Source organism: Carcharodon carcharias, chromosome 8 (assembly GCF_017639515.1).
Source record: "Carcharodon carcharias isolate sCarCar2 chromosome 8, sCarCar2.pri, whole genome shotgun sequence".
Classification (NCBI taxonomy): domain Eukaryota; kingdom Metazoa; phylum Chordata; class Chondrichthyes; order Lamniformes; family Lamnidae; genus Carcharodon; species Carcharodon carcharias.
The window spans coordinates 34,104,219-34,129,901 of NC_054474.1; the positions used below are offsets into that span (position 1 = coordinate 34,104,219).

Below are 25,683 nucleotides of genomic sequence, written 5' to 3' on the forward strand. Positions count from 1 at the left end.
CTCGCGGTAAAATGGCCTACTCCTGCTATTTCTTGATTTCCTAACTGAACGAAAATAAAATGGGCACAAGGTGGAGCTACAGAATTGTAATGTTTTAGACCTGTATAACCCAAAAGGGATTCTGTTTTAATAAAGTTTATGATACTACTATGAGGTTAGGTTCACTTTACAAGTGGTTAATTTTCATAATGCGCTTTTGACAACAATTAAAGTTAGCAGATACTGGACTAGGGTTGTTTGTTTTAATGAACTATCCAAAGTGTGATGAACCAGCCATAAGATTTTATTTTTACGCATTACTTGTGGGTTTGAGGCAGTGGGAGTCGATAGGTTTGATTTTGAGCACTTCTCGCCAGAAAAGTTTTCGTTCATGTAGCCTGTACAAAGCTCAGCTGAACAGAAGTCTAGTGAAAGAGATACAGAGCTTGGGGCAGGGGTGGTGACCAACCTAATGCCTTCCCCGCCTTTCGTAAAATCATGGTGGGGGCTGGGTGGCAGGACAGTAGGTGACCATGCTGCCGATGACATGGCACCCCAATTTACAGGTCTACCCACCTGTTTTCCCCCTGACAGGTGGCCTGTAAAATTCAGCCCTTTATCTTTTGTAAATTCATTATTAAACATTGAATCAGAGTTTTGAGAGCATAGATTAGGCGAGGAAAAGGCCCTGCTTTTGTAAATAGGCATCACAGCCCCCAAATGTTATCCTTTCAGAATTCATCAGGAAAACTTGCGCAACACGTATTCTTACTAGACCAGCCTATCCCATTTATTTCCTAGTTATTTAGCTTCTTCATTATGTATGCATGCAATTTTTGGCCTAGTTGTCAGTTACTAGGCTTGGACAACAGTGCATAGAATGCAGTGCTGCAGCATAAACAGAATTATGTAGCAAGAATATTCAGAAGTAATATGTTGTACAATATTTTTCCCAGCTATGAATTAATACGCAAGCAGGTTTTGCTGCTTATTTTGTTCTAGAAATTAAACAGTCAGACGTTTGAAATGTTTTAGTTAATATAAACGTGTATTGAACTAATTGACAAAGGTTGGGTAATAAACAGTAATATATAAGTGCTATGCGTGTTCTGTTTTTTAAAGTATTAATTTAGTGTAAATTTGAGCAAAATAGATATGCCCATAGAATGTAATTTGAATGCAGCATTTTTAAACTTTAAAACATTCAGTAATGAAAGGGATAAAATGATACACTCAGGGAACAATAATTATCAGTAATTTGTAATAAAGGTATGTCTAATGTCCAGTATATTTGACCAAAGCATTTCAAGTCATTTGCCAGTGATGCAAAATCATAATGAAAAGTTGCAGAAAGTGAGAGCTTGGCTCAGTCGACAGCATGCTTAGTTCTGTATCTTATATGTTTTGGTTTGAATATGAAGCCTTGTGCTCTCTTTATTTGCATTGATTGCTTCATGATAAAGGTAATGCAATTGGTCATTCTTAAGTACAGAGCTTTGGTCACCTACCTACAATATTTTGCAGTGAACAATAAGATTTCACCTGCTGTAGTCGAGAATGTGCCAGTGGTGTAAAATTTAAGGGCCATGATAACCTTGGGAACCATAGGCAATGCTGCCCGTACCCTGGTTTGGAGTTCCATTTGTGGCTGTAGGCCGCGCTATTGTGTTGTAATAACCTCTGCAGGTTGGTATTATGGGCCGAGAAGCTTGCTTGTTTTTGACTCTCCACATGCCCTCTTTCTGCTATGTGAGTATGTTTAAGATCAACTCCATTGTTTTCAGGACAAGAGAAACTTACCCAGGTTTAAAAATACAAATAGTTCCCCTTGTAGCTCCTGTGCTAAACACACAAGCTGATGTATTACCATTGAAAGGTCCTAGTTGTGCTATAGTTTGCAGGGAATTATCTGATCTCTGTTGGTACAGAGGCAGAAGCATTACCCCTGAGATAGTATCATGGGCTGGAAGAGAAACAAAGCCATCAGAGCCTCTGATCGCTATCTAGTTCCCCCACTTGCTGACAGGTGGGTTCCTCTGCCAAAAATGGACAAAGTGAGGCTCTGCGCACAGGCAAAAAATCTTTCAACAGTCAATGATTAGACCTCCATGAGAAGAACAATTATTTGGGCAACAACTGGAATTGTTGGAACTAAACCCCACCGGCAGTCAGTTCTTTAAGGAAAAGAGAGGAGAAACAAATTACAATGCTTGCCAGGTAGAAGATTTTATGAAATAATAATATTTCATAACACTAATTTGATAGGACAGAACTTGAATTTTGCTGAAAGAAGAGACATGCTGTCAAAGCTTTTCATCTTGCACTCACAGAACAGATTCACAAGAATACCAATTATAAAGGGAACAACAATTTATACTGCATGACTAAGAGTACTAATTGGTTGGCAAGTGGACTCTGGTAGAGGCATTGCCATGGAGAATGCACCAGGGAACAGTCAATTGCCAAGCTTTTGCTTAAATTCAAACTAGGCAGATCGACTCCGATTGGTTAAGGCATTGCCATGGGGAATGAATCAGGGAATGGCTGTCCCCCTTTTGTTGAATTGAAAAAAGTGCAATGCATGGACATTCTCCTTATGTCTGCAAACGACAGGGCCATGTGTGTGATATATGTAGTTTCTAACATGCGTAAGCAAGCCACACTGCAAGCCTGACCAATAATCTTAAATTGGTTGTCAGTGTAATTCTTTAGCACAATTATGGTTGTTTAGCAAGTGCTGTCCAACCACGGAATCACATCAATTGGACGCTATGTTTTGAGTTTTGCAAGCACAGGCTGGTTGGGGACAGTCAGCACTTTGCCTGCTGTGAACAGCTGAAGGAACATGCTGTTTGGGACGCGTGGCCTACATACCAAGCACCATAACAGCACTGAAATTTACGTACCATGTTACTCTTGTGTGATAGGCAGAATGTCTTTTTGGTCCAAGATCCCCCGTTGGAGAAAAATGAAATGCATTCCATTCCATTTCATTTTTTTCTAATGTCCTGGGGAGGAAGAATAATGTGTTCCTCTGGAACATCACTGCAGATGTACACAGGCATTCTCTCATTCATACTGACACATAAGACACACAGTTAGCAGGGGAAATGGCAGTTCCCTGCTGCATGTGGAAGTCTTCCGTCTGTTGGGGATCAGGCATTCCCACCTCCTGATTAAGTATCCTCAAGAAGGGCCTGGGGATTTTACAGCATGGTTAACACTCTGGAGGGCGAGTGATGGACAAGCTGCTCTGGGCGATCTGCAGGGGAGGGCTGCACATCTCACTCTGTGGGTGCCAAACCCAGGGATCAGAGGGTTGAGCTGCTCTTGTCCAGCCTAGCTCCTGCCACTTTGGTAATCTGCAGGCTCAGTTGAGGGTCAGGTGAGTGGGTGTTTTAGTAGGACCTTGACCTCTTTAGGGGATTCTGGTTTGGGGTGTGGCTCAGATACTAGCACAACTGGAGAGTTCTAATTTCTGGTGCTAGGTGATTTTGGTTGGCACAGCAACAGGTGGGCATTTGGCCCCTGAACTTGGAGCAGCCATTCTGGGCCAGGATGACAAGATGATGGCCTTCTGGCAGAGGTCTCTCCCAGATCATACCACATATGGCAATAGGGCTGTAGCCTGGTTGGAAGTTGGTGGTGGGGGGGGTGGGGGGTGGCTATGGATCATTTGAAAGGGAGTTTTTAACTCTGTCCAGTCCCCTTGCAATCCTGCATGTATGTGAGTGAGCATGGGGTCCAATGTGGTTGGGGTCCCTCTGCTGGTCAGTTATGTGATTGGTTCTGTGTGTTTTGGGACACTATTGCCCTCTGGGGAATGGTCAGCACTTGCTGTACTGCCAAGTGGCTTATCAACTGGGTGAGGTATCACCCTCACAATTTCTGAGCTAACTTGGCAACTTGTCTGCACCACATTTAAATTCACCATTAAGTGGTCAGTGAAATCAGTTGCTGGCTTCCAGGCCGGGTCTTTAACTTTGGAGGGGGTGTTCTCCTAACATGTTTCATATCTTCTGCCACACCACTGCTCTCGAGCGGGAGTGCAGCCCCAGCTACCCTCCCTGATGGCTTTTCAACCCGGGGAGGTCACCTTATTGGTTTGGGAGCTCCCTTTGTCTTTACTTAATGCCGGAAAGTTGGTTTCTGCCAGCCAGGCTTCAGGCAAGTCCTTAACCTTTTCTTGTCCAGACTTAATAATCTGCCTTCTTTTGGGCTCTTCAACTATGTGGGGCATCTCCTTCACTATTACTTTCCCTGTTTTAAGACTTCTCTGGTCCCTATATAATTTGGGGATATTTGGGGAATCTATTTCAGATTCTAGGGGCTTTCTCTGGACCCGGTTTAATTCTGCTGGCCTGGCTTCAATCTTGCTACCTTTGAACAGTACTCTCTCCAATGCCTGTGGGTGCTATCCCACTCTTTTGGGCCTCTGGATGTTCTGCAGCTTTCAGCCCTTCTGCAGATTTCTGCTGCTTGGTCTTGGCCTCTTTTCTTTTGCTTGCTAGCACCTGGCTGCCAGACAAATCGTTCCCAAGGAGGAAATCGATTTCTGCCACTGGTAGCTTAGGGACAATCCCTACTGTAACAGGGCCTCACTCTAGGTGGACCTTATGGAGAGGTGCAGCCACAGATCCTCTTCCCATTCCACTGATCAGGTCCTTGGCCTGCAGGGAGGACCTGGGGAATAGGTTTAAGTTTCCCTCTAACATTAAGCACTGAACTGCCTGTCTCCCAGAGCAGTACCAGGGACTTGCTCACATTTTGGGGCAGTTGGGGTACACTGTTCCTGAATGGACAGAACTGTGAAAACTCCCTGGGAGTTTGTCCGGCTCAGGCACACAAAGGGCCATGCCCTCGGAGGGTAAGTTTCTGTAGTGAGCGGCTCTGCCTGCTCTGCTGTATTACCCATTGGGGTGTTCTTCACTCATGTGAAGTCCTACTAAGCCAAATGGCTTGCCTTGCAAGCTCGGATCTGGAATAGCCCATTTTGTTGTAATAAGAACACACTGGCCTCTGGGAATTCTCCTGAGCTGCAGGGAGGGGTTTCTCGCATCCTCTTTTGTGCTTTCTTTTCTGGATGGGGACCCTTTCCTATCTGGATTGCCCTGCTTTTCTTTCCATTGGCCATGTGTATGGTTTTGGAAAGGGTCTGCCTGTGTTTACAGGCTTATGGGTGAGGTCATAGCTGTCTGCTGTGACTGTTTCACCCATGGCTGTGAGGATTCTCTGCTCCTCTAGGTGTATTCATAGGTTGGAGGGTAGGCAATGTTTGAACTCCTCCAACAGTACCAGATCATGCAATCCCTCATAGGTGCATGGGATATTTAGGGATCTTATCTATCAATCGATCATAATTTGTTTCAGCTGGTCAAACTCGATGTAGGTTTGTGTTGGCTTCTTATGAGCGTTCTGCTGCTGTTTGTATGCCTCTGGGGCTAACTTGTAAGCACTTGGGATGGCAGGCTTAGTTTGTTCATAATTTAGGGGCACCTCAGAATGGAGTAGACCTCTTAGGCTCTCCCTGACAGCTGCCCTTGAATTAAAAATTCCAGATCTCTGAGGGCCATTTTAATTGTCCTATTTTTTCAAAGGTATTAAAAAAAAATGACTCCCCAAATTTGAAGAGAGTGGTGTGAAGAAATCTTGTGTACTTGAGGGCCTCAGAGAGGGGTTCCAGGTTAGGGGATTGGGGATGCTGCCGGGTAGAGAGATTTCCCCTTGCAGCGACTGGCTGTCTGCTCGCTCTCTCTCCTTTTGAGCTGCTAGCCCCATTTCCAATTTTTGGAGCTGGAATTCTCTTTCCTTTTCTTGTTTCCTTGCTCTCTCTTCCTCCACTTTCTCTGTTTCCATCTCCTGAAATTCTGACTGCAATTTAAGCTTTTCTAGCTCGAAATTGGCTATGGAATCATGATTGAGCTCTTCAACTAACTGCTCTGCTGGTGATGTCAGATCCAGACTTTCTACCAATGTCAGGATTAAATTATATCTTTTGATTTTGCTGGGCAATTTGAACTGCATCTCCATAGCTACAGCTTTCAGTTGATCTGTGCTAAGGGTCTCAATTTTCCCTGCTTAAATTCTCTTGCTAAACAAAACAAACATTTGGGCATCACATTTTATCATTTTCTTCATGTTAGGACAAGTAATTTGCTGTGGTAAGTCACTCATCTTAAAATTAGTTCCAGCTACCAAGTTTTCCCTCTTTTGGCTTCTAATTGGTTTCTTTCATTATCCAGTTCAGACTTGTTTCAGAATTTTCGTCTCTGGCCAAATTCAAAATTGGGTTATACCGAACTTGAGCTCCCTATTTCTGTTACGGATTGGAGTGGAATTAATTTAATCAGCCCTGATTTCTTTTCTCACTGTCCATAAACAGAAAGGTGTTTTTGATTTCTGATTTCCCCCCTTTATAAGTAGTGATGTGTTTTCCTCGATCCTTCAGTTTGGAGTGATCCAATCCTCTATTAATAACCCCACAGCAATCTCAAGATAAGGTAAAATAAGAGGGTTGGTTTATTTTAGACACACACAATGCAGGAAAGGGATTTTGCAATATCTGCCCCACTCAGTAAATAAAAGAGGGATATGGGAAAGAAAGGGGTACAGGGCAAGACCATGATAAAAATAAGAGTTATGGTTTCATGGAGTCCAGAATCAAAAGTCCAGTGGCATATTCGTTCAGTGGTTAGCAGGCTGAAACTGTTGCAGGATAATCAGACTTTCCAGCAGCGAGGACTTCCATGATGGGAGAAGGCACGTAGAGGTGAATTAGTCTTGAAGGCAAAATTACAGAAGTACCAATGTCCCAGTGGTTCATAATGTAGATGAAAGCCAGGCGTTTTACCTGGACAGGGCTGGAACCATAGAATCATAGAAAAGTTACAGCACAGAAAGAGGCCATTCAGCCCATCATGTCTCTGCTGGCCAAAAAATGAAAAAAGAAACCAGTTGCTCTTTTTAACCTCACTTTCCAGCATTTGGTCCGTAGCCTTGCAGGTTATAGCACTTCAGATGAAGATCCAGGTACCTTTTAAATAAATTGAGCGTTTTAGCTTAGGCAGCTTAGGCAGTAAATTCAAGATGCCCACCACTGGGATGGAACAGTTTTTCCTCATGGCCCCTCTAATCCTTCTACCAATCACCTTAACTCTATGTTCCTAGGTAATTGACCCCTCAGCTAGGGGAAACAAGTCTTTCCTGTCTACCCTATCTAGCCCCTCATAATTTTGTACACCTATATTAGGTCACCCCTAAGCCTCCTCTGTTCTAAGGAAAATAACCCTGGTGCACTCTCTCCAGAGCAATTATGTCTTTCCTGTAATGTGCTAACCAGGACTGTACACAAAATTCCAGCTGTAGCCTAACCAGTGTTTTACACAGTTCCACCATTTCATCTCTGCTTTTTGTATTCAATACCTTGTCCAATAAAGAAAAGCATTCCATATGCTTTCTTGAAACTCTGATAGGCCCTACCTTTTTCTTAGTTTTTCTCTTGCTCTTAATGTTCTGGTTAAACATTATAGGATATTTTTTGATTTCACCTGTCAATATTTTTTTTGTATCATCTTTTTGCTTTCCTAATTTCCATTTTTACTTTACCCCTGTGCTTTATATACTCCTCTGGGCTTTCTACAATATTAAATCTTTTGTGACTGTCATAAGCTTTCTTTTTCTGCTTTATCTTGGCCTGTATGCTTCTGGATAACCGGGGGACCCTAGATTTGGCAGTGCCACCCTTTTTATGTGCGGGCAAGTCTACACTGTGCCCATAGCATCTTGCCTTTGAATGCCTCCCACTGATTTGACATGGTCTTTCTTTCAAATAGCTGTATCCAGTCCACTCTCGCCAGCTCACCTCAGCTTTGTAAAATTTGTCTTCTCCCAATTTAGAACTTTTACTCCTGTTCTATCTTTGTCCTATTCCATAATGATGCTAAATCTAACTATATTATGGTCACTATTTCCAAAATGGTCCCCCCACCGCTACTTCATCCAATTACCCAGTTTTATTTCCTAAGACTTAATCTAGAATTGCACCCCCTCTCATTGGACTTGTTACATGCTGGCTAAAAAAGTTCTCTTGAATGCAGTTCAAGAATTTTGCGCCCTCTATGCCCTTTATACTGTTCGTATCCTAATTGATATTTGGGTGGTTGAAATCACCAACTATTACTGCCCTATTGCTTTTGCGCTCAGAAATTTGTCTACATATTTGCTCTTCTAACTCCCTTCCATTATTTGGGGGTCTATGATCCACTCCTAGCAGTGTGGCTGCCTCTTTTATTTATGAGCTCAGCCCATATGGCTTCATTTGATGCTTCATTTGGTGCATCTTCCCTCCTCACAGCTGTAATTGATTCTTGAATCAATAATTCTACACCCCCACCTTTTTACCCCCCCCACTTCAAATCCTACCTGAAAACTCTATCCAGGGATGATTAGCTGCCATTTTTGCCTCTACTTCAGCTAAGTTTCTTATATAGCGGTGATATCATTCTGCCATGAGTCTATCTGTGCCCTCAGCTCATTGGCTTTATTTGCTATACTCCTTGGATTATGTGCATACCTTTTAACACTGCCAAATTCTTGTGCTGTACACTTTTTAACCTGTGCTGCTTCTGTCTTTCAGAGTCACTGAAAATTCTCCATCTCTTGTTCCTTACTCTGAATTTGCCCTCAGGTTCCTACCACCCTGCCAATCTAGTTTATTCCTCCACCGTCCGCCCCTGAACAGCACTAGCAAATCTCCTGTGAGTATATTTGTCTCAGTCCTGTTCAGGTGTAAACCATCCGGCTCGTACAGGTTCCACTTTCCCTAGAACCGGTCCAAATGCCTCAGAAATCTGATGCCCTCCTTCCTACGCCAGCTTTCCAGCCATGCGTTTGTTCGCTTACTCTGCCTATTTCCATACTCCCTTGCACGTGGGACCGGGAGTAATCCTGAGAATACTGCTTTAGAGGTCCTGCTTTTCAGTCTCCTTCCTAGCTTCCTAAAGTCTGCTTTCAGGACTTCATCCCCTTCCCTACCTAGGTCATTGGTACCAATGTGGACCATGGCCTCTGGATGATCACCTTCCCAAGAAGAATGTCCTGCAACCACCCTGTGACATCCTGGCACCAGGGAGGCAACATACCATCCTGGAGTCACGTATATGGCCACAGAAATGCTTCTCTGTTCTCCTAACTAATGAATCTACTATTACTACTGCTCTTCCCCTCTTCTTTCTCCCCTTTTGTACAGAGCTGCCTGTGTTGCCACAAACCTAGCTCTGATGTCATTCCTCCGAGGAATAAATACCCTCACCGGTATCCAAAACAGAAAACCGATTGGTGAGCGGGACCCGAAGGGATTCCTGCACTTCCTACCTAGTTCTCTTGGACTGCCTGGCGGTCACCCATTCCCTTTCTGCCTCCAAGTTCCTAAGTAGCGGTGTGACCACCTCCTCTGAACGTGCTATCCATATAGCTCTCAGCCTCGTGGATGTGCCACAGTGACTCCAGCAGCCACTTGCGCTCCAAAACCCAGAGCTCAAGCTTCTCCAGCTGGTGATACTTCCTGTGGTCATGCATGACACTGGTAACATCTAAAACTTCCGACATATTACTAGACACGCATTCCACACGACCAAGCTGTCCTGCCATGGCTTCGGTTTACTTTCCTTGCGTTAGCTGTGTTTTACTTTGGTTTACTTATACAACTTTGTTTTACCTGGTCTCAACTTAACATTATTTCCTATGGCTTGTGTTTCTTACTTAAAGGTAAGTAGCTCCTTCTTTTAAAAAGAATGTGTTTTTCTAATTTTCAGCTACTTGATGGCCCTTCCTAACAGCAGTTTCTCACCAAACAATGAACTTATGTTTCTCCTGTGATGTTAGGTGCTAGGTGCTGCTGACTGCCTGTCTCAGGGTCCTCTCATCGCACTCTCCTCTACCATCTTTCTACTGCTACCTGTTAGGTGATGAGATGGTCCCACACAGCAATAATACATATTGGGAAGCTCATGTGAGATATCTCCCATAACTTCTCCTGAGTGTTGGACAAGAGATATATTTTCCAAGGTTTGGAATCTAGAGGTGTTTAATAGAGGATTCAAGGTCTGTTTTTTACAGACATACTGTCTCCGTTGGCTGTAGCTCTGCCTTAGAAATGTAAAAGGTTGTTGGTGTATTTCTTTGGAATTTGGTTGTCGGCCGTCACAGAAGGCATTAGCACGTTTTTTAAGAGTAACGAGGTTCCTGCTGGTTTCTGAAGGTTAGAAATTCCTCTGGTATGAGCCATGAGGCTAGTCAGAGTAAAAAAATAGCAATCTTCACTGCGTCCATGTATTTATGGGCACAAGAGTGATGTCCCTTTCTGCCCTATCTTATTTATGACTGGTTCTGCACAACATGAATTGGCCAATTGGTTGGGTGAGTTGCTGCAGCCAGTTCTGAGCAAGTTTTCCACGTACACAGTGAAGGATTACTTCCCCTTATGAAGACCATACAGGACTTGCATATCGATAACATTGCCGTGATCATGTGCTCATTTGACATGCTAGCCTACTAACCATGGACATTTGCACCGTGTCACAGATCATGGTGATTTAGATGCACCGCCCTTGTCTGAATCTGAATTAATTGAACTTATGAACTCAACAACCTGTGCAGTTGAGTTCAGTTTTAATGACACCATGTATGCCTAAATAGATGGTGCTGCCATGGAATATACAGCATTTTAATATATTTATGATTATTTTAATACAATTGTTCGTGTAACAAAATGTGTTAAATGAAAAGGAAATATATTATTTTACCCATTGAATTGCTCACACTTCAGAGGTTATTTTTGTATGTAGTATTAGGTTCTAAAAAAGTATAAGGAACATTGCTAGTTGAAAGTTTTTAAATATAATTAATCTACTTTGCTCTTTCTGATCAGCCATTATCTTACTGAATGGCAGAGCAGGCTCAAGGGCCGAATGACCTACTTCTGTTCATATTTCGTATGTTTGTATGTTCTGTTTCTTTGTTGAGTCAATGACTTGCCATTGCGTGATATCAATTTCTATATTTGTACATTGCAGTAACAATCTTGTATTATTGTTAATATTGCCAGCTTTTTTTGTTAACATTGCTGCTTTCATCATTTTCTCATTGTTAAAAGTGATAAGGCGCTTGCAGGAATTTAGTCCTCAGTTATTAATTGAGCCCCCAGGAAGCATTGAGTTAACTTCTGCATCGATTTCAGCAGATAAGCTACTTAATTTGCAATACTGGTAAACAAATCATGGGATGCTAGCTGTCGGCCCAGGCTAGGCTCTGTTCACTTGTGTGCTTCTTCATGCTAATGTGAGATTGCTGCATGAAAGGAAATTGGGCTGTCACATACTCCAAGCTGAGGTTCTGTGTTTTAACTGATTCTCATGAACCTTGCAAAGTTACATTTTCCCTCTATCACTGTGTGAAAAGATCTTTGATCATGTCAGCTGTGGCTTTTGATTAAAGGTTCAAAAGAAGTAAAATAAACTCTACATGTGAGCTGGATCTCATTAAAATTTAGCAGTTGGATGCTGATGAAGTCATGAGGAATAAGGAAATGTATAATTTACTAGACATAGTGAATTATGAATAAGAAATCTACACTTTTATAATATTTACAGGTGCTTGAAAGCTTTTGTTTCTGTCTAAACATTAGGTTGCACCATTTGAGTATTCACTATTCTAAGATACTGTTAGCACAAAGAAGATCTGCAAGTTCTAAGGAAGCAATGGAACAGAATAGGCGAATTAAAACAATGAGTTTAATATTTAAATATTTTAAATTTTGTGATAAATTTCAAGAAAAATGAGCAATGAACACCCTTCTACTATAATCACCCAAGCTCAGATTTTCCATTTGGCTACATTCCTGATCGAGTGCATATGATGAGCATTGACCCAACCATAATTTTCTCGATCAGCATCATTTTGTGCACATTGAACACATTGAAAATGCCTCTGATTTGGAGCTTACCCATTGGGGCAGAAAATAACTTCCTGCTGTTGTACTTAACAGGGCTCCATCAGCTTAAAGTGACATGCATCATTACAATCAATTTTGAGCCATAGATTTTCAGAAAATGTTTGTCAGTTCAGTATGAGGGCAGGGAGGTTTAAGCTTCTTAGATGTTTCTACTGCTATACTGCTGGAGGAAGTCAAACTGACTACTGCTGCCTTTCTTACATTTCAACAGTGGCTGCATTTCTTAGGTGCTTCATTGGCTGTAAAGCACTTTGGGACATCCTGAGGCTGTGAAAGGCACCAGATAAATGCAAGACCTCATTGTGAAAAGTTTTGGGAAATCCTGAAGATGTGCAAGACACTATACAAATATGACTCTTCTTACTTTCATTCACTCTGTTCAAAGCAGTAGCTTAGAAATATTCACCCAAGGAGTTATTGAGCGAGCCATAGGGAATGCACGATGTGTCACACAAAAATTGAATCATCAGGAGTTGTTGGCGATACAAGAGGAGAAAGATACTGGGTGCTGAAGCATTAGGATGTGCCAGCTAAGAAGAGCTTGGGGATCTAGGTTTCATGGCTTCTGATTTAAAATTATGTTGCTTGTAGAGCAAGTTACGGGAATAGATAGAAATATAGTGGTAGTATGGAACAATATAGTCAGGGGGATAGACACCATTCTCTGCAGCCAAGACCGTGAGTCCAGGAGACTGTGTTGCCTGCCTGGCGCCAGGCTCTGGAACATTTACTCGGGGCTGAAGTGGAACGTTCAGTGGAAGAGGAAGGCTCCAGTTGTCGTGGCCCAAGTGGGTGCTAGTAATATACATAGGACTAGGAAAGAGGTTCTGCTTGGGGATTATCAGCAACTAGGGGCTAAATTAAAAAGCAGAACCACAAAGGTAATGATCCCTGGAATACTACCTGAACCACTATCAAATTGGCAAAGGGTAAATGCATAGCTCAAAGATGGGTTGGGAGAAATGGGTTTTGATTCATAGGGCACTGGTACCAGTACTGGGAAAGTGGGAGATGTACCTTTGGGATGCTGGGACCAGTGTTCTGGCAAGTCATACAACTAGGGAGGTGGAGAGGGCTTCCAACTAAATAGTGGGGGCGAAGGATCCCGTAAAATAAGGAGAAAGGACAACACAATAGAGCAAGGTAGTGACATGGGTAATGATAACCCGAGAATGGCAGGAAGGGCAGAGCACGAAAACCTAAGAGTGCATTAGCAGATAAGGCCAGTTTGCAAAAATAGTGAAAAGGCAGAATTAAAGGCTCTGTATCTGAATGCTTGCAGCATTCTTAATAAAATGGATGAATTGATAGCACAAACAGAAATAAATATGTATGACCTGATGGCTATTTCAGAGATGCGTTGCAAGGTGACAAAGGTTGTGATTCAAATATTCAAGGGTATTTGACATTTTGGAAGATCAGGAGCTAAGAAAATGTGGTGGGGTAGGTCTGTAGGTCGAGATGACCTTTCTTCAGAAGATCAAGGTGTAGAATCAGTTTGGGTAGAAATAAGAAATAGTGAAGGTTAAGAAGTCACTGTTGGAGTAATTTATAGGCCCCCTAACAGTAGCTGCACTGAAGGACAGAAGAAATAATGGGGGCTCGTAATAAAGGTGCTGCAATAATCAAGGGTGATTTTAATCTTCAAATGGGTTGGACAAATCAGATTGTTAAAGGTAGGCTGGAAGATGAATTCATAGTATGTATTAGGAACAGATTTTTAGAGAAGTATGTCTTTGTGCTAGCCAGGGTATTTTAGACCTGGTAATGTGCAATGAGACAGGATTAATTAATGACCTCATAGTAAAGGAGTCTCTAGGCAAATGTAATCATAACAGTGAATTTCACATTCAGTTTGAGGGTGATAACTGTGTATGAGGACAGAGTTGACTGAAGTGATGTAGGAAAGTAAGTTAAAAGTTAGGCCAGTAGTGAAACAGTGGCAGACATTTAAGGAGATATTTCATAACTCCCAGCAAAGACATATTCTACTGATAAAGAAAGACTTTATGAGAAGGATGCACCATTTGTGGCTAACTAAGCAAGTTAAGAATAGCATCAAATTGAAAGATAAAGTATACAATATTGCAAAGATTAATCATGGATTAAAAGATTGGACAGATTTTAGAAACTAGCAAAGAATGACCAAAAATGAAGGAGGAATTGATGTATGGGAGAAAGCTGGCTGGAAATATAAAAAAAATTGTCAGACTTTCTAACTAAAATAACTGGTGGTCCCTTAGCAGGTGAGACTAAGGAATTAATAATTGGAAACAAGGAAATGATGGAAGCATTGAACAGGTATTTTGTGTTTGCCTTCAATGTGGAAGACACAAAAGAATCCCAAGAGTACTTGAAAATCAAAAGGTAAAAGGGAGGGAGGAACTTAAAACAATCAATCACCAGGGAAAAGATACTGGATAAACTATTTGAACTAAAGGCTGACAAGTTCCCTGGACCTAATCACTTCCATCTTAGAGTCTTAAAAGAAATAGCTGCAGGGAAAGTAGATGTATTGATTGTGATCTTCCAAAATTCCCTAGATTCTCAATTGGAAAATTGACAACGTAACATCTCTATTTAAGAAAGGACGGAGACAGAAAACAGGAAACTATAGACCAGTTAGCCTAGCATCTTTAGTGGGGAAATTGCTAGAATCTGTTATTAAGGAGGCAATAGTAGGATATTTAGAAAACCATAATACAAACAGACAAACATGGTTTTATTTAAGGAAAATCATGGTTTACTAATTTGTTAGAGTTATTTGAGGAAGTAACATATAAAGTGGCTAAAGGGGAACCTGTAGATATGGTGTACTTGGATTCCCAAAAAACATTCAATAAGATGCCACATCAAAGGTTACTACACAACATAAGAGCTCATGGTGTCCGGGGGTAAAATTAGCATCAATAGAGGGTTGGTTAGTTAATAGGAAACAGAGAGTAGGGATAAATAGATCATTTTCAGTTGGCAAACTGTTACTGGTGGAATGCCACAGGGATCAGAGCTAGGGCCTCAACTATTTACAATTTATATCAATGACTTGGATGAAGGGACTGAATGTCTGATAGCTAAAGTTGTCAAGAGGACATAAGGAGTCTGCAAAAGGAATTTAGATAGGTTAAGTGAGTGGGCAAAAATTTGGCATATTGAGTGTAATGTGAGAAAACGAGAACTTGTCCACTTTGGCAGGAAGAATACCAAGGGCAGCATATTATTTCAATGGAGAAGTACTGCAGAGCTCTAAGGTACAGAGAAATCTGAGTGTTCTTGTCCATAAATCACAAAAAGTTGGTATTCAGGGGTGGCAAATGATTAGGAAAGCAAATGGAATGTTGGTGTTTATTGCAAGAGGAATCAAATATAAAAGTCAAGAAGTGATGCTGCAGATGTATGGGACCTTAGACCGCATCAAGGGTACTGTGTACAGTTTTAATTGCACTAGAAGAATTTCAGAGAAGGTCCCTCGACTAATTTCTGGGAGAAAGAGGTTTTTCTTATGAGGAAAGGTTGAGCAGATAAGGCTTATACCCATTGGTGTTTAGAAGAATGGGAGGTGATCTTATTGAAACATAGAGTGGATTTGACATGGTGATGCTGAGAGAATATTTCCTCTTGTGGGGGAATCCAGGACTAGGGGGCAAAGTTTAAAAATTAAAGGTCTCCCATTTAAGACTGAGAAGAGAAGATTTTTTTTCTCTGGGTTGCTGGTATTTGGAATCCTCTTCTCCAGAGAATAGTGGAGGCTGGGTCATTGAATATATTCAAGGCAGTATTATGGCAGATGGTAAATGCTAAGCTGTTCAAATCCCATAAGGAAACTTGAAACAGCCGCCACAACTGTTTTGCAATTTGTATTTTTATTTTGAGCTGAGTGCCTTGAATTTAATAGTAATAGGTCCACCGAGTCCGAGGTTTTTTTTTTAAACAAAGCTAAATTAAACATTTGCTGATGGTAGAAAAGATTTTAAGCACACACACAGGTCTACAAATCTCTATTATGATAACTCCTGGCTCCCCTAGTTAATCTGACTCCCAGTTACACCTCCATTAAGACAACAGCATAGATTTCAGCAGACTCAGCCAAAGCACACAATACTCTGGGAGATTCAAAGTGAGTTTTCTCTTAACTTCGATTCCTGTAGACAGCAACTTCATGCATATAGGCTGGAAGGTTTTCACTCTTGTGTTCGATCTTAGAATGCCTTCCTCCTCATCTCCATATTACATTTATCCCTTTTTAATGTAAATTCCATTGTTCCAATATGTCTTTACAACTTTACATTTTCCATTATATAAATCTTCCATAGTACCCATATTATCAGTAACCCTTGGTAAAAATAAACACAGGGTTTGACTTAGCTTCATATGACTAGGTGTAATATCTCATCATCTCTTTGAAATTCAAACTACTCTGGTTTATCTAAAAATGCAAATGTTCCTCACACCTCACATTCCAAAACTTTAGCCACGTTTACATATTTAGCATTTCAAACCTAGCTTTGTTGCTGATCACTCAAAAATTCCAGACTAGCTGTCTGCAATTCATTTAAATCCCTCACACACATACATGCACACAGAGAAACTAATCTAAACCCCACAATTAACTTATCTTTATAATGAATCATAATATTATGAAAATTATTATATTTTCATGACAACTGGGTTAGATAGATTTTTGATCTACAAGGGAGTCAAGAATTATGAGGAACAGGCAGGAAAGTGGAATTGAGGCCACAATCAGATCAGCCATGGTCATGTCGAACGGCAAAGAAGGCTCAAGGTACTGAAAGGCCTACACCTGTTCCTAATTTGTGTGTTCAGAAGGTATTTGGGGCTGCACTGGACACTGTGCTTAGGATAGCAGCTTGGATGGTGAAGTTCACCTGCTGCTGGCACAGGATATTGGATAATGGTTCTGTAATACTGTGGATAACCATAGAAAGTGTGGCACGTTCCATGGACATCTGCATCAAAGGATCCCAAGACAAAGGTCCTGAGGACAGTCTCTGCATCCTCCATGGATACATATGTTTGCTGCCATAGAGAACTGCCAGATTACAAATGTTATATCTTCCAAGTTTAAGGGTGAGAAATTCAAGCATATCCACTGAGGGGTGCAGCATCAATATAATTGCCTGAAATAATAGGTCTGAGTTGCATCCAATGTATGACCTTTGACCTCATTATCATTGAGCTGATGAGCTACACCTACATAAAAGGGATTCCCAAGCAACTCACTGGTGAAGAGGAATTAAAGTCACAGAAGCCATCAGGGAACTAGTTAAAAGGAGTTGTGAAGAGGGGCAAAATCAAGGGAAGTGGGGCCAGGAGAGCATGTTAAAAATGTGGGTAGCGTGCAGAGACAGGCTTGAAGGAAGAGGGCGGGATTTGGCTATTGGGGATCAAGGTCACACTGGGTTGGGGGGGAGGGAGTCTTGGGAAGCAAGCTCAGTGGTGCCTGGCATAAGCCCTCAAGATTTAAATATAGGATCAAGAGGACCATTCCTCCTCCTCCTCATTCCTCATTCACGTAGGTATATATTACACACTTAACCTTTTTTAGTTGTGCTCTGCAGTGGTCCCTTTACTCGCTGCTTGTTAAACTGCATATGGATCTGGTTTTCCTGAACTGGCCTGGCACTGTCTATGTTCAGGGCAAGCCAGTATTCAGAAAAGGCGTCAAACAGGTGTCATGCCCTTCTTTGAATATGCTGATCTTGTTCTGTGCACCCATATAATGGATGGAGTAATTCCAGTTCTTAATAAGCATGTGCCTCCTACTTCCCATACTGATGGCTTAAGAGATCAATTAATGTCCGAAAGAAAGGCACTGGACAGTCAACGTTCTACGCCCAACAGTCTTGGCAATGATTGAAACATAAAACAAACATAAGAAATAGGATCATTTGAATAGGACCATAGGATATTTGGCCTCTCAAGACTGCTGTGCCATTCAAGAAGATCATGGCTGATATAAACTTGGCCTCAACTCCACTTTCCTCCCTACCCCATAATCCTTGATTCCCTTGTAGATCAAAAACCTGTCTAACTCAGCCTTGAATATATTCAATGACTTAGCCTCCACTGTTCTTTAGGGTAGTGAATTCCAAAAATTAACAACCCTCTGAGGAAAAAAAATTCTCCTCACCTCAGTCTTAAATGGGAAATCACTTATCTTGAAACTCTGCTAGTTCTAGATTCCCCCACGAGGGGAAACATGGTCTCAGCATCTACCATGTCAAGCCCTCTTAATCTTATGTGTTTCAATAAATCACCTCTCATTCTTCTAAATTTTAACTGAGCATAGACCCAATATGTTCAACCTTTATTCATAAGAAAACCCCTTCACCACAGGAATCAGACCAGTAAACCTTCTCTGAACTGCCTCCAATGCAAGTATATCACTCCTAAAGTAAGGAGACCAAAATTGCAAAGTACTCTAGGTGCGGTCTTCCCAATGCCCTGTATTGTTGTAGAAAGACTTGATAACTTTTATACTCCATCCCCCTTGCAATAAGGCCAACATTCCATTTGCCTTCCTAATTTCTTGTTGTACCTGTGTGCTTACATTTTGTGTTCATGCTTGAGGACACCCAGATCCCTCTGCACTGCAGTATCCTGCAGTCTATCTAATTTTAAGTAATATTCTATTTTTCTATTCTGCCACCAAAATAAATGTCCCTCCTTTTCCCCACATTATACTCCATCCGCCAAATTCTTGCCCATTCACCTAACCTATCTACATCACTTTGCAGACTCTTTTTATCCTCCTCAGTACTTGCTTTCCTACCTATCCTGGTATTGTCAGCAAATTTGGCTGCAGTACACTTTCTCTTCATCCGAGTCATTACTATAGATTATAAATAATTGATCCCTGTGCCACCCCTTAATTTGCCAACCTGAAAATGACTCCTTTTTCCCGACTGTTTCCTGTTAGCCAAACATGATTGTTACGACCTTATTGCTATTAAGCTTGTTTTCCTGCGGATCATTTCGTATACTAAGCTGGCACCCACCACTGGTAGGTATGGTGAGTATATGAAAGGTTAATGGTGTTCTTACAGGAAGTATCTATGTCCATCCAATTTATTGGGTATAATCAGTCTGAAAATCAGGATTGCACAATGATATACAAACACATTGGGGTAAATATTGTTTTTAATTCTTTCATGAGATGTGGGCATCCCTAATAGTCCTTCAGAAGTTGGTGGTGAGGTGCCTTCTTGAACCGCTGCAATCCATGTGGCATAGGTACACCCATATGCTGTTAGGGAGTTCCAGGATTTTGGCCCAGTGACAGTGAGGGGACGGTGATATAGTTCCAAGTAAGGATGGTGTGTGACACGGAAGGGAACATGTGTGGTGGTATTCCCATGCACCTGTTGCCCTTGTCCTTCTTGATGGTAGAGGTTGCTGTTTTGAAAGATGCTGTCAAAGGAACTTTGCCAAGTTGCTACAGTGCATTTTGTAGATGGTACATACTGCTGCCACTGTGCATTGCTGGTGGAGGGAGTGAATGTTGAAGGTACTGGATTGGGTGCCAGTCAAGTGGGCTCCTTTGTCCTGGATGGTGTCGAGCTCCTTGTGTTGTTGGAGCTGCGCTCATCCAGGTAAGTGGAGAGTATTCCATCACAGCCTTGACTTGTGCCTTGTAGTTGGGGGACAGGTTTTGGGAATTCAGGAAGTGAGTTACTGTCTGCATAATTCCCACCCTCTGACTTGCTCTTGTAGCTGCAGTATTTGTATGGCTGGCCTAGTTCAAGTTCAGTTTCAATTTCTGGTCAATAATAACCCCCAAGCTGTTGGTAGTTGGGAATTCAGCTATGGTGATTCCATTGAATGTCATGGGGAGATGATTGATTCTCTCTGATTGGAGATAGTCATTGCCTGGAACTTGTGAGGCTCAAATGTAACTTGCCACTTAAATGTTGCTGACATTTTTTTTTAATATTCATTCATGGGATGTGGGCATCGCTGGCTAGCATTTATTGCCCATCCCTAATTGCCCTTGTTCAGAGGGTGTTTATTAAGAGTCAACCACATTGCCATGGGTCTGGAGTCACATGTAGGCCAGACCAGCTAAGGATCGCAGATTTGCTTCTCTAAAGGATGTTAGTGAACCAGATGGGTTTTTACAGCAATTAATGTTAGTTGCCATAGTCACCATTATTGAGACAAGCTTTCCATTCCAGATTTTTTGTTAATTGAATTTAAATTCCACTGGCTGCCACAGTGGGATTGGAACCCATGACCCCAGAACACTAGCCTGGGCTTCTGGATTATTAGTCTAGTGACATACTACCACTACACCACCATCTATCCCCAAATTCTCATCATCTTTTCCCCTCATCACAAACTCTATTCCCTGCCCACTGCTTCCATTCCTCTTCCTGACAACTCTCTGAGGCTGAAGCAGACCATCCTCAACCTTGATGTTCCATTTGACTCTGAGATGAGCTTCTGCCCACATATCTGTACTGTCAGCTTGACTGCTTTCTTCTTTCTCTGTTACATTACCCAACTCTGCCCTTGCCTTAATTCATCTGTTGCTGAAACTCTCGTCCATGTTTTTGTTACTTCTAGACAAAACTTCTAACACACCGCTAGCTATCCTTCCATCTTCAAAACTTCGTAAATCTGATCTCATCCAAAACTCTGCTGCCTGTATCCTAACTCGCATCAATTCCCATTCACCCACCCCTGTATTCAGGGGCCTACGTTGGTTCCTGATCAGGCCACATCCTGATTTACAATTCTCATGCTTGTTTTCAAATTCCTCCCTGTCCTCACCACTTCCTATCTCTGTATCCTCCAGCAGATCTATAATCTTCCGAGATCTATGCACTCCTCTAATTCTGGCCTCTCGATCATCCGTGATCCACCATTGAAGGCCGTGCCTTAAACTGCCTATGCCCTAAACTCTGGAAATCTCTCTGCCTTTCTACCTCTCTCTCTTCTTTTAGGATGATCCTTAAAACATATCTCTTTGACCAAGCTTTCGATTATCTGCTCTAATATCATCTTATGTGACTTGGTGTCAAAGCTCTTTTGATAATGCACCTGTGAAGTGCCTTGGGATTTTTATAGGAAGGTGTTATAAAAATGTAACTTGTTATTGTAGTGTGTGACCATGAGCCCAGAATCAGGCATAGCAATTCCTACTGCCCTGGGAGAAATTAGAGTGCCATCATCCTTAGGCAATCAAGTGTGTTTGCATTATTTGATGCAGAAAGAAGATTGCAGAGTTGGTTGCTAGGTACCATGGCTAATAATGATACCTGACACCTACAGACTAAAACAGACTAGTTGTTATAACTAGGCAAATGTAACCAACAACATATAATGAAGTATAGCATAATGATCCTAAAGCAATCTTGCAGGTGCCTTCTCCAATTAGGGGCATTGCAGTACAGTTCTGCAAAAGTCTTATGCATTAAAGCGGTGTGCTGCATTTATCCTAATTTTTACACTGCTAAAAGGCTGTAGCAATCACTAAACAATAGTACAACCAGGGGAAAAAAAAACTTTATGACACAGACAAAGTCACATGGAAGAACCTACATAGCTTACGTGAAACTTTAGGTATGCTCCAATTGATCAAATCTGTTAAGCCTTTTGAGGTTTCCAATGTTTAAACAATCACCTGCAACATACAATATCTGGCTAATATTCAATATTGTCAAGTGCTACAGATTATGTCCTATTTATCCCTTTCCCCATATCTTAAATGGTAGCAGGAACACTCTCCGAACATAACTGCTAAAATGCTGACAAAAACTGAATCCTCTAAGTGCTGTGTGTGTTATTTTATTTTGTATGTTATGATGCATCTCTATTCTAGATCTATGCATCTATGTGATTCCAAACTCTTACCAAGCATTAACACCTGATGGATGTGCTGATTTTCAGAATTGCTCTTTTGAATTTTGTGCGAATGAATTTGATGTACTGTTTCTTTTATGGATTTTCTAATCGCTGAAGTTAGAGATGGTTGCATACTACAAGTAAGTTGGAGCCTATTCAGACTGAGGTAGTCCACTACCTCCTTGGGTTAGGTCTTTACATGACACCACTACTGGCTGCTGCAATTGTAGGAGCTGCCTGTTTTGTATGATTTCTGATACTAGTACAATTGGCGACTGGTGGTTTCAGGTATGGAGCTTTGACTTCAGTGATTAGAAAGTCCATAAAAGAAATAGTACATCAAATTAATTTGCACAGGGAGAAAGAAGCCTCATCTACATAGTTCCAAATAAACTTGAATCTCCATGTCCACTGATCTCCATGATAGATTTCACTACTGTGATAGATATATTGTGAATCTTTACTCAACCTGATCAGCTAGCAAGAGGAAGTAATGCAACAAAGCCTATTACTTGTGGGGATGGATTACAGATATTACTGGAGTTGTCACATGTTCAACAAAGACTGCCAATGCTTTCTTCGTACTTGTAAAACATATCCTGTGAATTTCACACTAGCCTTCAGCTGTTCCAGGTTAATGGACACACTGTCAAAATGCCAGAATCATATTTTTGTGCTCAGAATGCCTTTTAAAATTTCTACCAACATCTACAAAAACATAATATTGCAAATGCTGGGAATCTGACCAGAAAGTGCTCTGACATTTATATCTTTAGGCATCTCTTCTCCAAGAGAATGTAAACTGGCCCTTAGACATCAAGTTCCTAGTCCTCTATACATTCACTGCCATCCACTGTTGTTCATTTGTGTCTTGTGAATAAATAGATACACCCTCAAAAATGTCACTGAAGAAAACTTCTGGTTGGATGGATGTAATGTTCAACAATCTGTCTGAATTCTCGTAAGAGGAACCATTGCTTCCAGAGGGAAATTGGCTGAGGGAGTGAACCATGCCCACTCCTTAGATGCACAAAGACTGCCTGGTGCAATTGTCAGCCAAACCTATAAACATATGCCCTATCCACTACTTGACTTGGATGTGAGGCTGTTAAATATGAACAATTGGGATCCTATGCCATTGTTGGAGCCAATTGCATTTTTAAATACAAATGGAAATATTGATGAGACCATTGGTGGTCAATACACAAAAGGGTCCAAAAATAAATTCTGTGTTGACTTTGCCAGCCATTCAACAATATTCAGAAATCTTTAGAGGTTTGGAACAAGTGGAATTTGTTTTCCCTAAACATGACTCCTGACATCAGAAGGAGTGGAACCAAGGAAAGAGAATTTTCAAAATGTCTTGGTCAAAGCCAAGCTATCTGGACCTTGAGAAAAATCTGGCATACTGATTAGCTCTGCAGTGTAAGTGGAGATCCCAACCTTGACTCCATTAAAATTTTAGCTCATAATTCTTTGTTAAATTTCTTAGCCAGTGATGCTGGTTATTAGACAAGCAGCTTACCGGCACTGCTTTTCCCATACTCCCTCCTTTTGTTTAACATGCTAAAAATGAAATCTTATTGCTCTCTTTTTTTGAGTTTAGTTTATCTAATCCTTCTCTGATATGATCTCCTCTTCTCTGTCTCTAACTCTCATTTCCTTTGTCATTTCCTATTTATTTCACTCCTTCTGTCCTTATCTTTCTTAGCTTCTCTTTGTTTGATTTGTAAATTCTGTGGCTCTTCTTTGAATAGTGTTCTGGAATATTTTATATTTACCTGAGGAAGCAGAAAGGATCTCAGTTTAATGTCTCATCTGAAGGATGGTATATCATCACCAGCTGTCCCTTGATTCAAGGATGACGTCTACATGGCAGCAGCTTTCTGCCACCAGTCTTCATGCCATAACTATCCAAAGCCTGTCCACCATCCACAAGGCACAGGTCAGGAGTGTGATGGAATACTCTACACTCGCCTGGATGAGTGCAATCCCAACAACACTCAAGAAGCTTGACACTATCCAAGACAAAGCAGCCCACTTGATTGGCACCCCGTCCACAAATATTCACTTCCTCCACCATTGACACACAATTGCAGGAGTCTGTACCATCTATAAGATGCACTGCAAGAAAGCACCAAGCCTCCTTAGAAAGCACCTTCCAAAACCATGGCCATTACCATCTAGAAGGACAAGGGAAGCACTTGTGTGGGAACACCACCACGTGGAAGTTCCCTTCCAAGCCACTCACCATCCTGACTTGGAAATCATTAGGATAAAAACAAAAAAACTGCGGATGCTGGAAATCCAAAACAAAAACAGAATTACCTGGAAAAACTCAGCAGGTCTGGCAGCATCGGCGGAGAAGAAAAGAGTTGACGTTTCGAGTCCTCATGACCCTTCGACAGAGTTCTGTCGAAGGGTCATGAGGACTCGAAACGTCAACTCTTTTCTTCCCCTTGGAAATCATTGTTGCTTCACTGTTGCTGAGTCAAAATCCTGGAACTCCCTCCCTAACAGCACTGTGAGTGTACCTACACCACATGGATTGCAGCGGTTCATGAAGGTCACTCAGCACCACCTTCTCAAGGCAACTAGGGATGGGCAATAAATGTTGGCCTAGCCAGTGATGCCCACACCCCATGAATGAATTTAAAAATTTGCTCAGACTTCTGTATCTTTATAGCATGCTGTATCTATAAGTAATAAAGAAGCAATTTAGATAGAGTTTTAAAGTATTCTATGTAAAATATTAAAAGCTAGAAAGTGATTTCTCACTTGTTTGTAAGTTCAGGAGTAGGCTTTATTTAACCTTCGGTAAATAGCTTCTGATGCTTTAGCTGCGTTATAGCTTGGGTTCTGCCAATTACAGTCTTATTTTGATCATAGATATAAGCTGAATTCCAGAGGTGAGGTGAGGGTGATGGCCCTTGACATCAAAGCTGCATTCAAACAAGTAAGGTACACATGAGTCATAGCAAAACTGAAGTCAATGGAGATTCGTGAGAAACTTCTGGATGCATATCTGGCACAAAGGAAGATGGTTGTGGTTGTCAGAAGCCACAGCCCCAGTACAGCACAGTGTCCTAGACCCAACCATCTTCAGCTGCTTCACTCAATCCTTAGAACAGAGGTGGTGCTATTTTTTGATGAAAGCAGTGTTTGGCTCCATTCACATTTCCTCTGATAATGAAGTGATGCATGCAGCAAGACCTGGACAACTTCCAGGCTTTGACTGATAAGGGACAAGTAACATTTGTGCCACATAAAAGTGCCAGACAATGCATATAGTCACAAAAGAGGGCCAAATCACAATCCCGCTCCAGCACTAAATCTAGACAGCTACTTAAGTGCAGTACGGAGGGATGCTGTCTTTTGGATGAAATGTTGAATTCAGACCAGCTCAGATAATTGTAGAAGAACCAATGATTTAATTCTAAGAAGAGGAAATAGTCCTTTTGGTATCCTGGCCAACTTCCATTACATCACTAAACTAGATTAACTGCTTTCCTCATTTGCTGTTTGTGGAGCCATGCTGTGCACAACACTGCCTGTCACATTTTTTGACATAGCCACAATGACTACCCTTCGAATTATTAATTTGCTGTGTAGTTCTTTGGAACATTGAGAATTTAGAGAATGAACATGCTATATAAATGTAATATTTGCTTTGCTGATCTCACGCTTAATAACATTTAGGAAGAGAAAAGTAATATACATCCTTCTTAAGTGCCTTTTATAAGCCTTGAACTTACAGAATCCAGTAGATGTTGCTTTAATTAAAATGTTATAAAAGAAACCGAACAATTATTGATTATGCAAGGAGT

General features: G+C 41.4%; 1 protein-coding gene across 3 annotated transcripts in view; it reads left to right on the plus strand.

Annotated features, from left to right (window-relative positions):
- Positions 1-25,683, plus strand: part of gabrb2a (gamma-aminobutyric acid type A receptor subunit beta2a) — a 395,193-nt gene that overhangs the window by 124,268 nt on the left and 245,242 nt on the right. The gene's annotated exons all lie outside the window — the stretch shown is intronic.